The 18205-nt window shown below is 44.4% G+C and overlaps 1 protein-coding gene across 2 annotated transcripts in view; it reads left to right on the top strand.

Annotated features, from left to right (window-relative positions):
- LOC137372053 (electrogenic aspartate/glutamate antiporter SLC25A12, mitochondrial-like) overlaps positions 1–18205 on the top strand; it is a 168510-nt gene that overhangs the window by 129878 nt on the left and 20427 nt on the right. The window lies entirely within an intron of this gene.

The raw sequence follows: 18205 nt of genomic DNA, 5'->3' as shown, positions 1-18205 counted from the left end.
CCCTTTCCCAATGTATCTGTTGACCCCCCGCATTTATTTATTTTCAATTGATTCAAATTAAAGCACATACTTCCTGTGTTGGTTATACTTGCTGCCTATAACACCCTACCAGTTACACTTTGTTAATAAGATTCCCATTATCATAACGCAGTGTATTCTCTGACTCGCTGTCAGCACTTGACTTGCTAATATGTTTTACATATAGTGCACAATTCCTGTAATACTTGCTTACTGTAAATTTTTCCTGTTATGCTTTTATGTTGCACTTGATGGCAATGTTCTTTTTTTCTTTTTACTTTAGCACAGTTGTTCCAGCAAATTTATCAATAATGCTTAATGCTCCAGATTGCTGCCTTGCAGATGGCCTCAGGAGGAACCCAAGCAATGTTCAGTGCACAAGTAGAGAGAAGGGTCACTGACCCGAAATGTTAACTCTGCTTCTCTTTCCACAGATGCTGCCAGACCTGCTGAGTGGTTCCAGCATTTCTTGTTTTTATTATAGAGAGAACTATAACTTATTTCTGTGGATTTAACTAGTAATGGTCTTTCTTTAAGATTTGATCTCAAAAGAAACACTGAAGAAAATCTTTCATCACACCTGCATAAAAGATTAATGTGATATGCATTTCAACAGATAATCGTTTGCAATCGAAGTAACAAATTTAGAGATAAATTCTCACTCTGATTGCCTGAGCGAAGTAGTTCTCTGAACAGAAGGGTGGATAATTTGAGGATTATTCTGTGTGTGCCAAATAAGCTTAGTCTTGTTTTTGAGTCTCCCTGCATGATTGGAAGAGAAATAGCTTGAGAAAAAAATGTTCTAAACAGTATTGGTAGCCTTCAAGCTTGGTATGCACCACCTGCTACTCCTTTTAAATTACCATTTTGTGTATGCATCCTCTTCTCCTATTCCTCACTGTGAAATGTAACACCATACATTTCAATTGACAGCTATATGCCCAATCTTCGAACCTGTCTTTGTGCTCTTGACGTCACTTGCATTGTTTTTCACAGTTAACTATATTCCCTATTTTTGTGTTGTTTGCAGATATTCATATTGTGCTGCCAAATCCAGATGTTTCTTTGTGTATATTTGAGGAAAACAGCGATCCCAACACTGACCTCTTGAGACTCTTCCAGTCCGCAAAACATCCATTATCTTATGACTGTTATATGTCCTCCACTTGCCCTTTAATGCAGTGCACCTTAATTTTAACAACAGGCCTCCCAAGCAGCACCTTATGTATTGCCTTTTGGATAGCCATATGCACAATATTCATGTAATTAATTGATTATTAATACACTCTTATTAATATACCTTTAATACATGCTGATATTTCCACAAAGAGCTGTTTTTTTTCAGACATTTTCAGGCATCCTTTTTACAAATCTGAGTTAGCTATCCCTAATTTATATTTTTCTAAGTGAGCATTAATAATATCCTGTGTTATGGTCTCTAGAAGCTTGCTCATTATGGATGTTAGGTTGAGTGGTCTGTAGTTACCTGGGTTATTTTCTTTTTGCACAGAGGTGTTATATTGGCAACCCTCCAGTCCTGTGGCACAACTTCCATTTCCAAGGATGATTGAAAGATTGTAGTCAGAACTTCTGCTATTTCCTTTCTGACTTTCTTGAGAATTCTAAGATTATATAGAATTACAGCACAGAAATAGTCCATTTGATCCAACTGGCCCATGCTGGTGTTTATGCTCCGCACAAGCCTCCTCACCTTACTTCATCAACCTTATCAATATATTCTCCTATTTCTTTCTTCCTCGTGTGCTTATCTAGCTTTCCTTTAAATAGATCTGTACTATTTGCCTCAACCACACCATGTAGTAGCAAGTTTCATTTTCTAATGCATGTCATCAGGGCCTGGTGCCTTTTTCATTAACACTATTCTATAAAAACTGAGACAAATTATTCATATATCTCTTATTACAGCCTGATCTTCCACACAAAGATTTTCATCTTTAACTGGCTTTGTTTGTTCTTTAACCATTCTTTTACATTTCTGTTATTAAAATCCTTTACTGTGCTGCTTTATTACCTGCCAGTCTTCTTACCTTCTCTTAGTTCCATTTTTAAACTTACCTTTTATATCTTTTATATTTTGCATGATTTATTTGCAGTATTTATTTTAGCTTTGTCCTTTTTTTACTTACTTTAAAATTTCCATTACTCTGCTCAACTGGGGAACTTGAACTTTAGCTGCACCAACCTCACTTGTGGGCATATGTCTAGTATGCATAAGAACAAGAACACAAGAATTAGGAGCAGGAGTAGGCTATGCGGCCCCTCAAGCCTGCTCTGCCATACGATAAGATCATGGTTGATCTGATTGTGGCCTCAACTCCACTTTCCTGCCTGCCTCACCCCCACACCCCCATAATGCTTGACTCCCTTGTCGATCAAAAATCGAACTCAGCCTTGAATATATTCAGTGACCCAGCCTCCACTGCTCTCTGGGGAAGAAAATTCCACAGACTAACCACTCTCTGGGAGAAAAAATTCTGATCCTCTGTCTTAAATGGGGAACCCCTAATTTTTAAACTTTGTCCCCTAGTTCTAGACTCCCCAGCAAGGGGAAATATTCTCTCAACATCCACCCTGTCAAGTCCCCTCAGGATCTTATATGTTTCAATAAGATCACCCCTCATTCTTTTAAAGTCCAGTGGGTATAGGCCCAACCTGCTCAACCTTTCCCTCATAAGATAACCCCTTCATCCCAGGCATCAGACAAGTGAACCTTCTCAGAACCCTTTCTAATGCAGTTGTATTCTTTCTTACATAAGGAGACCAAAACTGTGCATCGTCCTCATCTCGTGTTTGAACACTTCACGTTGTGCACTGTCGTCTTACCAGTTTCCTTTCCAGTTCGTCTAGACTAATTCCTTTGTTATTAATCATGAATTTTGTTTTCCCAGTCAAGTGCCTTTATCTTTAACTGTTCTTTCTCTTCGGTTTTTATATTGAAACTTATTTATGCAATGCTCACTGTTTCCTAGATAAAAGAGCTGTCCAATTTAGTCATACACCCAGCCTTTTCCCCACATTTCTGCAGATTAATTCTTTTCAAGTACTTGTGCAATTGCTTTTTGAAAGTTCCTATGAAATCCGCTTCCACCACCCTTTGAGGTAGTGCATTCCAGATCTTAACAACACTCTGAAGAAACTTCTTTTCATTTCCTGTTCAGTTCTTTTGCCAATTATTTTAAATCCGTGACCTCTGGTTGCTGACCCAGTTGTCATAGAAATCAGTATCTCCCTTGCTCTATCAGACCCCTCATAATTTTGAATACCTCTACTAGGTCTCCTCTTCACCTTCTCTGCTCTAAGGAGAACAATTCCAGGTTCTCCAATTTCTCAACATAACTTGTTATCATCCTGGTAAACCACTTCTGAACCTTCTCCAAGGCCTTGACAGCCTTCTTGAAATGTGTTGCTTCTACACAATACAGTAATTTTTAAAGGTTTAGCTTGACTTCTTGTTTTTGCTTTCAGTGGCCCTAGTTACAAAGCCAAGTGTCCCATACGCTTTCTTAATCTTAACTTGCCCTGCTACCTTCAAAGATTTGTGATTTTCACTCCCAGGTGTCTCTGCTCTTGCATGCCCTCAAATCAGTACCATTTATATTAGGCTGCGTTTGCTGACAATGCAACCGCCAGACGGCGCAGTATTAGCACATGCGCAAATGCAGCCTCTTCCACTGGAAAGTCACTATCAGCTGCTGGGATTAAACTGAGCAGCGCCATCTTTATCACGGGAAATGCTTATGGCTAGTTAGTTCTAGCAAACTAACCTTACATTAAGTTGAATGGATCCCAGTAATATGCTCGTATGTAGAATAGGATACTAACTGTAATCCTGAGATCCATTTAATATTCCAGTAATCCTATTAAATACAAAAGGAATTTTATGATTGAATTTCCACATTCTGATACTTTTGGGAGATAGTGAATTGGCACCCTGATAGATGGACAAGAAAATCAGGCAGAGCATAAAATGTGCTGCCAATTCGTTATCCACATTTTATATGACTGACCAGGACTGATTTCACACCAACTCAGCTACTAGCTCCCGCCCCACTGGTTACTCTTCCCCCCTCGGCAACACGCTCCAGGCCTCGACACTTTCTCTTCCTCCCTCAGTTGCTCACTCCAGACCTCGCTGCTTCCATCCTCCCTGGCTGATTGTTCCTCGCTTTGTGCCACCCCGCTCTCCAGCCGCTCGCTCCAGGCTGCACTGCTTCCCTCCTCTTGGCCGCTCGCTCCCACGTTTGATCGTTCTCTGCGCGCCGCCCAAGGAAACAAGTAGTGACGGGGTGATGATGTAGGAGCGAGTGGCTGAGAGGAGGGAAGTGGCGCAGCCTGGAGCTAGCGGCTGGTGGGGTGCAGAGAGTGGGGTGGCACAAAGCGAGGAATGATCGGTCAGGGGAGTGGTGGGGGGCGGGTGGGCGAGCAGCGAGGTCTGGGTGGAAGTGGCCAGTAGGAGGGAGGGGGAGAAAGCATCGCGGCCTTGAGAGATTTGCCGAGGGCAGGGGGAAGCGGCCAGTAGGGCAGGAACGAGTGGTAGGGATCGGGTTCCAGCCTCATAACTTCCCATTCAGCTGCTCCCTCCATATGAGTGAGGGGCTGGATACCCAATAACAAAGAACAGTACAGAACAGGAACAGGTCATTCGGCCCTCCAAGGCTGCGCTGATCTTGATGCCTGCCTAAGCTAAAACCTTCTGCACTTCCGGGGACCGTATTCCTCTATTCCCATCCTATTCATGTATTTGTCTAGATGCCTCTTAAACGTCGCTATTGAACCTGCTTCCACCACTTCCCCCGGCAGCATGTTCCAGGCACTCACCACCCTCTGTGTAAAGAACTTGCCTCGCACGTCCCCTCTAAACTTTGCCCCTCGCACCTTAAACCTATGCCCCCCAGTAACTGACTCTTCCACCCTGGGAAAAAGCTTCTGACTATCCACTCTGTCCATGCCGCTCATAACTTTGTAAATCTCTATGATGTCGCCCTTCCACCTCAGTCGTTCCAGTGAAAGCAATCCGAGTTTATCCAACCTCTCCTCATAGCTAATGCCCTCCAGACCAGGCAACATCCTGGTAAACCTCTTCTGTACCCTCTCCAAAGCCTCCACGTCCTTCTGGTAGTGTGGCGACCAGAATTGCACGCAATATTCTAAGTGTGGCCTAACTAAAGTTCTGTACAGCTGCAGCATGACTTGCCAATTTTTATACTCTGTGCCCCGAACGATGAAGGCAAGCATGCCGTTTGCCTTCTTGACTACCTTATCCACCTGCGTTGCCACTTTCAGTGACCTGTGGACCTGTACACCCAGATCTCTCTGCCTGTCAATACTCCTAAGTGTTCTGCCATTTACTGTATACTTCCCACCTGCATTAGATCTTCCAAAATGCATTACCTCACATTTGTCCGGATTAAACTCCATCTGCCATTTCTCCGCCCAAGTCTCCAACCGATCTATATCCTGCTGTATCCTCTGACAATCCTCATCACTATCCGCAACTCCACCAACCTTTGTGTCGTCCGCAAACTTACTAATCAGACCAGCTACATTTTCCTCCAAATCATTTATATATACTACAAACATGAAAGGTCCCAGCACTGATCCCTGCGGAACACCACTAGTCACAGCCCTCCATTCAGAAAAGCACCCTTCCACTGCTACCCTCTGTCTTCTATGACCGAGCCAGTTCTGTATCCACCTTGCCAGCTCACCTCTGATCCCGTGTGACTTCACCTTTTGTACCAGTCTGCCATGAGGGACCTTGTCAAAGGCTTTACTGAAGTCCATGTAGATAACATCCACTGCCCTTCCTTCATCAATCATCTTTGTCACTTCCTCAAAAAACTCAATCAAATTAGTGAGACACGACCTTCCCTTCACAAAACCATGCTGCCTCTCGCTAATAAGTGTGTTTGTTTCCAAATGGGAGTAAATCCTGTCCCGAAGAATCCTCTCTAATAATTTCCCTACCACTGACGTAAGGCTCACTGGCCTATAATTTCCTGGATTATCCTTGCTACCCTTCTTAAACAAAGGAACAACATTGGCTATTCTCCAGTCCTCTGGGACCTCACCTGTAGCCAATGAGGATGCAAAAATTTCTGTCAAGGCCCCAGCAATTTCTTCCCTTGCCTCCCTCAGTATTCTGGGGTAGATCCCATCAGGCCCTGGGAACCTATCTACCTTAATGCTTTGCAAGACACCCAACGCCACCTCCTTTTTGATAATGAGATGACTGAGACTATCTACACTCCCTTCCCTAGGCTCATCATCCACCAGGTCCTTCTCTTTGGTGAATATTGATGCAAAGTACTCATTTAGTACCTCGCCCATTTCCTCTGGCTCCACACGTAGATTCCCTTCTCTGTCCTTGAGTGGGCCAACCCTTTCCCTGGTTACCCTCTTGCTCTTTATATACGTCTAAAAAGCCTTGGGATTTTCCTTAATCCTGTTTGCCAATGACTTTTCATGACCTCTTTTAGCCCTCCTGACTCCTTGCTTAAGTTCCTTCCTACTGTCTTTATATTCCTCAAGGGATTCGTCTGTTCCTAGCCTTCCAGCCCTTATGAATGCTTCCTTTTTCTTTTTGACTAGGCTCACAATATCCCGCGTTATCCAAGGTTCCCGAAACTTGCCAAACTTATCCTTCCTCACAGGAACGTGCTGGTCCTGGATTCTAATCAACTGACGTTTGAAAGACTCCCACATGTCAGATGTTGACTTACCCTCAAACAGCCGCCCCCAATCAAAATTCTTCAGTTCCTGCCTAATATTGTTATAATTAGCCTTATCACGCTTTATCACGCATGCGCGATGACCAGTCAGGCATTGATATGCAATGACAATGGCGCTACGCGATGATGTCATCCCGCGTAAGCGCCACTTAGTCCTGGCAAGATGTAGGCTGCGCATGTGCGCAGCTTGGAGCACTCTGATGATGTTGGCGGGCCACTGCGTTGTCAGGAGTCACTTTGTTTATATTACACTACCTCTCCATGTTGTTTCTCCAAACGTGCATCACTACATGCTAATCCACATTAAATTGCATCTGCCATGTGTCTCCCCATTTCATCCTAATTGTTTATTTTAGTCTACATGTTTTCGGGGAACAAAACAGTAATCTATGATCAGCTCTGCACAACATCTATATCAAAGTTTTAGATTCTGTGGATATGGAATATAGGTTCAAAAAAATGATGCCAGAGAGTTAAGGAACAATTTTATGTTTTTAAAAAGGTGGCAGTGCAATTTACTTCCCCAAAACAAATATGTCAAATACATCTAGTTAGCTGTATGATCTTAAATGTTAATGTCTCATGTCAGAAACTTTATTTAAAAAAATCTTGTCACCATATCTGAAGCAAGCTTCAGTGCGCTTTCTGCACCAGACATTGGGTTCCTTTCAAAAACATAACTCAGTCCTGTGTCTGGAAAAGTCAGGTCAGTTTAATTTAAAGACATTTATCAAATCTTAAAACAATTTTTCAATTGTCTGCATCAGACTCATTTCCTTCAAGTTCCTAATTCATACATTGGAGAAGGGTGGTCACTCCATTCATGTAAAAGGTTCAGTTTTGAATTTTCTTTCCTTATGTTTGATTTCTTCCCCCTTCACCATTGAAAGTTCAATATGCCAGAAACTATGAAACTCTATTTGGGAACATTTTCTTCAGTTTTACTAAATTTAATGAGGCTTGTAATGAGGAACCTGCCCTTTTAATGCTAAGTTATTGCTGATTTATTTCTTTTTGCATACAATGTGTCATTTCTAAACTTAATAAATTGGATTTTAACCAAGCCTGTGAATTCATAAATAAAAACAGAAAATGCTAGAAATACTCAGCAGATCTGGTAGCATCTGTGGAGAGAGAAAGGGTTAACTTTTCAGGTCTGTGACTTTCATCAGAACTGGGAAAAGTTAGAAATCTAATAGATTTTGAGAAAGTGAAAGGGGGGAGGGTGGGTAAAAGAACAGAAGTGAAGATCTGTGCTAGGGTGGAGGGCACAAGGGATTAAATGACAAAAGGTTTTATGGTGCAAGGCCAGAGGGAGTGGGAACAGGGCATGTAAAGAAATGAAAGATGCGTCCAGAGAAGGGGTGAATGGCAGGATCCTGAATAGCTACTGCCCGAAAGCAGAGAAATAAACCAAACCTGCAAAGAAAAATGAAACAAAAGAGGGGCAGAGGTTACGATCTAAAATTTTTGAACTCCATGTTGAGTCCAGAGTAAAGTGCCCAGTCGAAAGATGAGGTGCTGTTCCACCAACTTGCATTGAGTTTCATTGGAATACTGCAGCAGGTCAAGGACAAAAAGGGCAGAGTTGGGAGCAAGGTGGAGAATTAAAATGACACTTGCAGAGTGAAGGGAAGTGTACCGCAAAGTGGTCACCCAGTATGTGTTTGGTGTCTCCACTGTAGAGGAGACTACATCATGAGCAGCGAATATAGTATACTAAATTGAAAACAGTATGTGTAAATCACTGTTTCACCTTGAAGAAGTGTTTGGGACCTTGGACAGTGAGAATGGAGGAGGTAAAAGGGCAGGTGTTACATGTCCTATGTTTGCAGGGAAAGGTGCCATAGGAAAGGGACCGGGTGTTGGGGGTGACTGAGGAGTGGACCAGGGTATCGAGGAGGAAATTATCTCTTTGGAATGCTCAAAGGGGAGGGAAGGATGTGTTTGGTGGTGGCATCACACTGGAGGTGGTGGAAATGGCAGATGAAAATCCGTTGAATGCGGTAGCTGGTGGGGTGGAAGGTGAGGACAAGGGGAACTCTGTTCTGGCTCTGGGATGGAGTGGGAGGGGTGAGAGTAGAAGTGTGTAAAATAGAACATGGTCAAGGGCCCCATCAACCCTGGTGGGGGAGGGAGAATCTTTGGTTGAGGAAAAAGGAAGACATATGAGAAGTGCTAGTATGGAAAGTTGCATCGTCTAAACAGATACGATGGATTTGGGAAAACCTGGGAGAATGGAATAAAGTTCTTACAGGAATCGGGATGTGAGGAAGTGTAGTCAAGGTAGCAGTAGGAGTCAGTGGGCTTATAGTGAATATTGGTTGATGGCCTGTCCCAGAAATAGAGACAGAGAAGGAAGGGAAGGAAAGATGGACTGTGTGAATGCAAGAGAAGGGTGGAATGATAGCAATCTGCAGCACGGAAGGAAGTCATTCAGCTAATTGTGTCCATGCCAGCCAACAAGGAGCTATCTAGTCTAATTGCACTTTACAGCTCATGGTCTGTAGCCTTGTAGGTTATGGCACTTCAAGTGCCTATCCAAGTACTTTTTAAATGTTATGGTTTCTGCCTCTACCGCCCTTTCAGCGAGTGAGTTCCAGATCTCTACCACCCTCTGGGTGAAAACATTTCCCCTCGAATCCCCTCTAAACCTATGCCCTTTCGTTATGGCCCCCTTAACCAAGGAAATTGGAAGCAAAGTTGATGAATTTTTCCAGTTCAGGGTGAGAATAGGAAATTTTGTGAAATCAGATCCTAGATTAATTTTAAAAAACATCACTGCTGGAACCTGAACCTTTTGTATGTGATGACTAACTTAACCATTTAAGCAATGCTGTGCTTAAGTCTTGTTTAGGCTGGTTCAAATACAAAATCTCATTTAAAAAGTTGCACTTGGGGTTGCTTGACACTACAGTGTTTGCGTTGGGCTCACACCTAAGAGACCTAAGTTAAATTTGTACTCATGACTGACATTTGCATTCCAATTTCCCTGACAAACTGAACTTGACAGTATTGGTGAGGTTGCCTTGGAAAGGGAAGAAAAAGTGATTGACTGAGAAAGGTCCCTTGTCACATTGTATGAGTGCCTCTTTTGCTAGTTTTAGGGGTGACATTGATTACCCCCTTTATTGCTTGCCTGTAGTCTTTAGCAACTGAAGCAATTGTGATATTTTTGGAATCCACATGGTAGTCAGGATCCTATCATGTAACTGATTACTGTTGTTACAACCAAGACAGGAAGCATGCACTGTTTATTCTAGTCTCACTTCTCCACAGGTCACAACATATATTTAAATTTTCCCACTTATCGATGCGGTCAATCATGTACTCTATTTTTCCCAGAATAAACACACCAACCAAGTTTCTTTAGTAAACAAAGTTATCAGTTTATTATAAAACGAGGCTTAACTGGTAATGAAGTAAAGCATAAATACACCGATTGAAATATTACAGTTCCCTTTTTACCTTAGCCCCCTCACAGACTCTCTCTCTCACACACTCACACGCACACATATATATATCTTCTTCTTTTCTTTTGGGCCTCCTTATCTCGAGAGACAATGGATACGCGCCTGGAGGTGGTCAGTGGTTTGTGAAGCAGCGCCTGGAGTGGCTATAAAGGCCAGTTCTGGAGTGACAGGCTCTTCCACAGGTGCTGCAGAGAAATTTGTTTGTTGGGGCTGTTGCACAGTTGGCTCTCCCCTTGCGCCTCTGTCTTTTTTCCTGCCAACTACTAAGTCTCTTCGACTCGCCACAATTTAGCCCTGTCTTTATGGCTGCCCGCCAGCTCTGGCGAATGCTGGCAACTGACTCCCACGACTTGTGATCAATGTCACACGATTTCATGTCGCGTTTGCAGACGTCTTTATAACGGAGACATGGACGGCCGGTGGGTCTGATACCAGTGGCGAGCTCGCTGTACAATGTGTCTTTGGGGATCCTGCCATCTTCCATGCGGCTCACATGGCCAAGCCATCTCAAGCGCCGCTGACTCAGTAGTGTGTATAAGCTGGGGATGTTGGCCGCTTCAAGGACTTCTGTGTTGGAGATATAGTCCTGCCACCTGATGCCAAGTATTCTCCGAAGGCAGCGAAGATGGAATGAATTGAGACGTCGCTCTTGGCTGGCATACGTTGTCCAGGCCTCGCTGCCGTAGAGCAAGGTACTGAGGACACAGGCCTGATACACTCGGACTTTTGTGTTCCGTGTCAGTGCGCCATTTTCCCACACTCTCTTGGCCAGTCTGAACATAGCAGTGGAAGCCTTACCCATGCGCTTGTTGATTTCTGCATCTAGAGACAGGTTACTGGTGATAGTTGAGCCTAGGTAGGTGAACTCTTGAACCACTTCCAGAGCGTGGTCGCCAATATTGATGGATGGAGCATTTCTGACATCCTGCCCCATGATGTTCGTTTTCTTGAGGCTGATGGTTAGGCCAAATTCATTGCAGGCAGACGCAAACCTGTCGATGAGACTCTGCAGGCATTCTTCAGTGTGAGATGTTAAAGCAGCATCGTCAGCAAAGAGGAGTTCTCTGATGAGGACTTTCCGTACTTTGGACTTCGCTCTTAGACGGGCAAGGTTGAACAACCTGCCCCCTGATCTTGTGTGGAGGAAAATTCCTTCTTCAGAGGATTTGAACGCATGTGAAAGCAGCAGGGAGAAGAAAATCCCAAAAAGTGTGGGTGCGAGAACACAGCCCTGTTTCACACCACTCAGGATAGGAAAGGGCTCTGATGAGGAGCCACCATGTTGAATTGTGCCTTTCATATTGTCATGGAATGAGGTGATGATACTTAGTAGCTTTGGTGGACATCCGATCTTTTCTAGTAGTCTGAAGAGACCACGTCTGCTGACGAGGTCAAAGGCTTTGGTGAGATCAATGAAAGCAATGTAGAGGGGCATCTGTTGTTCACGGCATTTCTCCTGTATCTGACGAAGGGAGAACAGCATGTCAATAGTCGATCTCTCTGCACGAAAGCCACACTGTGCCTCAGGGTAGACGCGCTCGGCCAGCTTCTGGAGCCTGTTCAGAGCGACTCGAGCAAAGACTTTCCCCACTATGCTGAGCAGGGAGATTCCACGGTAGTTGTTGCAGTCACCGCGGTCACCTTTGTTTTTATAGAGGGTGATGATGTTGGCATCGCGCATGTCCTGGGGTACTGCTCCCTCGTCCCAGCACAGGCATAGCAGTTCATGTAGTGCTGAGAGTATAGCAGGCTTGGCACTCTTGATTATTTCAGGGGTAATGCTGTCCTTCCCAGGGGCTTTTCCGCTGGCTAGGGAATCAATGGCATCACTGAGTTCCGATTTGGTTGGCTGTATGTCCAGCTCATCCATGACTGGTAGAGGCTGGGCTGCATTGAGGGCAGTCTCAGTGACAGCATTCTTCCTGGAGTACAGTTCTAGGTAGTGCTCAACCCAGCGGTCCATCTGTTTGCGTTGGTCAGTGATTATGTCCCCCGATTTAGATTTGAGGGGGGTGATCTTCTTGATGGTTGGCCCAAGAGCTCTCTTCATGCCATCATACGTTCCTCTGATGTTTCCGGTGTCTGAGGCCAGCTGAATATGGCTGCATAGGTGTTGCCAGTAGTCGTTTGCGTAACGCCTAGCTGTTCTTTGTGCAGTACTTCTGGCTGCTTTAAGTGCTGCGGATGTTAAATCGCTGGGGGCTTTCTTGTAGTTCAAAAGTGCAATGCGCTTAGCGGCTATGACAGGTTCCAGCTCTTCATTATGAGATTGAAACCAGTCTGCATTTCTCTTCGCACTTTTGCCGTAGGTGGTCAAAGCTGACTCATAGATGGCGTCTCTGATGTGGGCCCACTTGGTCTCAGCATCCCCTGTGGGAGTGTTTTGAAGGGCTGTTACAAGTGAATTTAGAAATTTTTGTAACAGCTGTGGGTGAGAAATTCTGCTCGTGTTGATGCGCGGGTGGCCCTTCTGCTTGGAATGATGCAACTTCTTTGGTCTGAGTCTAACCTTGCTGCACACCAGGGAGTGGTCGGTGTCGCAGTCCGCACTGTGGAAGCTGCGTGTGATTTGAACACTGTTTAAGGCGGCTCGCCTTGTGACAATGAGGTCTAGCTGGTGCCAACGACGTGATCTTGGGTGCCTCCATGAAACCTGGTGACAGGGTTTAGTGTGAAAGAACGAGTTGGTGATGCAGAGGTTATGATAGGTACACAACTCAAGCAGTCTCTGCCCGTTCTCATTCATCCTTCCAACGCCATAGCGCCCAAGGCAGGAGGGCCATGAGTCATGGTCGGCCCCAACCCTGGCATTAAAGTCCCCCAGCAGGAATAGGTGTTCGGTGTTGGGGATGCTGCTAATGATGTTATGGAGTTGTTCATAGAACTGGTCTTTAGCTTCAGGTGCGGAACAGAGTGTTGGAGCATAGATGCTGAGTAGGTGTACTGGACCAGAGGTGGTGAGCAGTCGGATGGACAGTATGCGTTCCGAGCCATTTGAGGGAGGCTCTATCATGCTGAGCAAGGAGTTTCTGATGGCGAAGCCCACTCCATGCTGTCTTGGTTCTTCAGGATCCCTGCCCTGCCAGAAGAAGGTGTAGTCTTGCTCTGCTAGAGAGCCACTCGCGGGGAGGCGAGTCTCCTGAAGTGCTGCAATGTCCACATTGAGTCTACTGAGCTCGTTGTTAATGATGGCGGTCTTCCGAGAATCGTTGATTTGTGTAAGGTCTTCCGACAGGCCAGGACACATAGTTCTGACGTTCCAGCTTGCAAAGCGAAGGGCTGGTACCTTCTTTCCTTTTTTCATGTTGTTTGGTGCGGTGTATCAGTCCACCTTTCGGGCAATGACCCTGAGCTCCAAGCACCCATTGAAGCAGGCAGACTGTGGCGGGACAGAACCTTATTGACCGGGGGCTGCCCGGTTTGAGGCGGGCGGTAGCTGTCCAGTGAGGTGCAATGACCTCTCCCACCGACAAAGGCAACCCGTGGCGCCCAGTTTCTACGCCAATTTATCTGGACTTATAACCCGTAACTGCTGCCTTCCGTGTTGTTTCAGTCGCTGTGAGGCAACTATGGAGTGACCTCTCCATGGCGCATGCCTGGGCAAATTTATGGAGGTTGAGAGTTGCCCAGTCGTCAAAACCCCCCTCTCGGCCTTTCTGGTGGGGTCCAAAGGAGTGCAGGACACGACGTTTGGCACCAGTATGGCTGCAGGAACTGCCGGAAACATGCCAAAGGTGACACATGACCGCCTACGGGGTTCCGCTCCGGATTTTCTGTTAGGGTTTACTCCCTTAGCCTTGGTCTCTCCCGAGACGCCCACAAGGCAGTGGGGTTGTTGGGGCCCCTACACAGGTGTAGGATGGTGCCGGTGGGAGGAGGGGATGCAAGGGGGAGGGGTAGAGGGAGGGGGTGGGGGTGGGGGTGGGGGGGGGTGCAGGGGAAGGGGGTGCGGGGTGAAGATGGTGCGGGGGGGGGGGCGGGCTGGGACGGGGTTGTGCGGGGGTGAGCTGAGAGGGTGGAGCAGGGAAGGGGACGGGGGTGGGGGGGGGTGGAAGGGGGGTAAAGGGGGGGGGGGGAGGGGGGGGGTGGAATCTGGTGCAGGTAATAAGCCATTTCCTCAGTGCCCACCATCGACGTCCGGAAAGCTCATCTACGTCCTTCGGGAGGTGAAGCATCATTTGGCAGACTTAGAGGTGGTTACATTTGCTAAGGGTTTTTTTTTTTTGCAGTGGTTTAAATAAAGGCATGCAGCCTTTATATATATATATATATATATATATATATATATATATATATATATATATATATACATACACCGGTTAACCAAAAAAATAAAAGGGATTTCTGTTTAGAGCTCTGTTAAAGACAAAAAAAAACTTGGGCTAAATACTTGCTCATTCTTGAAGAAACAGCAGATGAGATATGTTGTGTTCCAAAACTGGCATCCAGTCTAGTCTCCAAGTACATGTAGACGGGTAACTTGGATCTTTTAGAACAGTTCTTTTCAGGCGACGTTGAGAATTAATTTAGCAGGCTTTTCTTCAAAGACAGGAGAGATGAGTTGACACAGTGGACTTCTCAGGGTCTTTTAGAAAGGTGCTGGAAAGCTGAGCTGGGTTGTGGTCTTCTGCCTTGAGAATTCTCTTCTCTCCTTGGAAGTTCTCTTCCTCTTCTCTTCTCCTGCAGGCTGAGCTGGGGTTCTATCCTTCAAGCTGATTTTAAAAAATCTCCAACCCTTTTTTAAACAGTTCATTCCTAGCTCAAAACAATTCAAAAGTGAAACCGGAAACACACAGTCCTCCTTCTGATCTGTCACTTCTCTGCACACATTTTTAACTTGAGTCATGTGACGACCAGTAAATGATGTTGTCAAACAAGTCCTTTCAGTATCCTCTTGGAAAAAAAACTGATGACACATTTCTTTAGTTTGACTATGAATCCTCAAAAAATATATTTAACAAAAACAGAAGCACTTTTGTAACACTATATATCTGATCCCTTTGTTTCCTGTGTTATAATTAGCGATTGTGATAGCCTGTTAGGGTGTAAGGATAGAAGTTCCACTTCTTCCAGCTAATATTGAAGACTTTTTCTCTGTAGAGTTGACAACTTTTAATGCTGGAGAATGGCACTTAACGCAACTTCTGTAGGAGTCAAACTTTCCTGCTGCTCTCCATGGGGATTCATATAGATGGTCCAAATTCACTATTTCTCTGATAGGTGAGGTAATTCTTCTTAATATAAAAATTGCGATGCATTTGCTGATATTTATCAAATGTTCCTGGTATAGATATCTTAAGCAATTTAAAAAATTTAGATCACCTCATTCCCCTGTTTGTCTAGAATGACATTGTTCACAAACAAGGAATTACAGGAAGATTTAGGCAGATAGATGGCACATACAGTCCAGTACAGAGAAATGCAAAGTACTGTGTTCCAGCAAAAAGAGCAGTGAAGGGAATTAGATAGTATGATTCCTGACAGTGCAAGCTCAGAGAAATTCAGTGGTACAGGTACATAGATCTTTAAAGGTGGGAGTGCAGGTGGTAAACCAAATAGCTGCCTCCTGTGTTAGTTTTTTACCCCTATCCAGTTTTGTGATCGCAATTAAAGTAGCTGCAGGAAACCCCTGCATGTTTATGGGCAGTTGCATACAAATTAAGTCAAAATGGCATCATCCCCGCTGTTTGTCACATCTCCAATGGTTTGACCCTCTGCGTTATGCACCCAAGTGAAATAGGTGGCCAGGGTTTTTGGGAATTGAGTTGTAAGTGGAAGTTCAGGTTGCAGAGCCGAGTAACAAAATTCAATGAGTAAAGCTGTAGGCCTTTTCTGCATTTAGGTTTTCAGAACCCTTTACAGTAATTGTCAAACTACTATCTTGCTCCACGCCAGCCTTCTCCCCCCCACCCCCACCAACAGCACCAATCTACACACACAGATGTATATATGCCCGTTTGTCAGAGATGTAATGCCTGCCGAGACTGCAATTTACGTGTGACCCTGTGACAAAATAATAGAGTCCCCCAAGCAGCAAATGGCATTGCTGCTTGTGGGAACTTGCTGTGTGCAAATTGATTGCTGCGTTTCCTACATTGCAACTGTGACTACGTTTAAAAGTACGTAATTGGCTGTAAAGCGCTTAGGGATGTCTGGTGGTCATGAATGGTGCTACATAAATGCAAGTCTTACTTTTCTTCCTATCTCAGCTCAGCAGTTGTTGAAACTCTCATCCTTCTCTATACTACCTCCTGACTCAGCTATTCCAAAGCTCTCTAGGTTAGCCTGCCATCTTCCACTCTCAGTAAACATTAGCTCATCCAAAACCCTGCTGCTGCTATCCTACCCTGCACCAAGTCACATTTGCCCATTATTCCTGCCCTCACTGACCTGCACTAGCTCTCAGTTTCCCAAGCCCTTATTTTAAAATGCTCATCCTTTTGTTTAAATCCCTTCATTGCTTGTCCCTGCCTAACTCTGTAACCTCCTCCCGCCCTATAATACCTCCCAAGTGCCGTTTCTCCAACTGGTCTTGAGCATGCTTTATCACTGTTGATCTTGCTTACAGCCACTTCAGCCCCAAGCTCATAAATTCCTTCCCTAAACCCCTTAACTCTCTTCACTCTTAAAACCCACCTCCTTCACCAAGCCTTTAGTCACTGCTCCTGATATCTTCTTGGCTCAGGGTTACTTTTATTGATTATGCTTCTGTTAAGAGCTTTGGGACATTTTTCTACATTAAAGGTACTATGTAAATGCAAGTTTTGTTGCCGGTCGCCATTGAGGTCATAAATTTTACACTTCTGGATCATTTTAGCCTGCTTGTGGAGACATCAGCAAAATAAGTCAATCAGATGTTTATAATGTGTAAAGCAAGCACTTTAATCTTCTTGAACATTTAGCAGCAGCATAAATTGGTCATGCAACTTTACGAAGTGGCAGCATTACTGAACATCCAGGGGATTATAGCTTGTATTCTTGTATGTTGTTATCAGCCATGACTCAGTGGTAGTACTCTGGTCTCCAGAGACTTAAGCATAACATTTAGTCTGACATTCCATTGCACTACTGGGAGAGTACTGTACTATTGGAGGTGCCATCTTTCAGATGAGACGTTAAACCTGCCCTCCCAGCTGGATGTAAAAGATCCCATGGTACTATTTCAAATATTTATCTCTCAACCAACATCACCAAAACAAATTAGCTGTTCATTATCTGTTATTTGTGGAACCTTGCTAGGCACAAATTAACTGCCGTGTTTCCTATATTACAACAGTGACTACACTTCAGAATATTTTGTTAGTTCTAAACCCTTTGGCATGTCCTGAAGTCATGAAAGGCGCTATATAAATGCAATCTTTCTTTCATTTTCTTTTCCTCTGCACAAAAAGGGTAACTAGTGCATCTCTTGTAATAGATCCCACCAGTAAAGGACAAGCATAATTTTAGCTCTCTCTCTCTTTGTGCCACAGGCAGATGAGTTCTGTTTCCTTGCAGTATTTCTAACTTGCTTGCACAACCTGCTCATCATCTGGAATATGGCCCAGTCAAGTGAACTGTGGATTCTTTCTGACTAGAGCAGGAAATTTTCTTAACACAGACCTATTTCTGAATTACTGTCCAAGATGAGTCTTGGATGTAAAATTGGATACTACTCATTGCTGAATTTGCTGGGGGTTGTCTTCTGTCTAGTTGTTAGATTATATATTTAGCTACGAGTCCTGATGTATTTGATCCGTATGTGACTCATTTTGGAAGGTTGGTTTCAAAAATGTTCTTCTGTTACCCCTGATCTCTATTTTATGGAACATACTGGGAAAATTAATGGTCATTGTCTGCTGCTGTGGCTTCTCTACATTTCTATCCCCCTGCATTTATGTTGGTAGGTATTTTGTTTGGTGGAATGTCTTTAAAAACCTGAAAAGTAGAAAAAAGGTACTATCTATATATATATCTATCTTA

Source organism: Heterodontus francisci, chromosome 7 (genome assembly GCF_036365525.1).
Source record: "Heterodontus francisci isolate sHetFra1 chromosome 7, sHetFra1.hap1, whole genome shotgun sequence".
Lineage (NCBI taxonomy): Eukaryota > Metazoa > Chordata > Chondrichthyes > Heterodontiformes > Heterodontidae > Heterodontus > Heterodontus francisci.
Note: the sequence above shows the minus strand (reverse complement) of the source record. Positions and strands in the feature narration are given on the sequence as shown.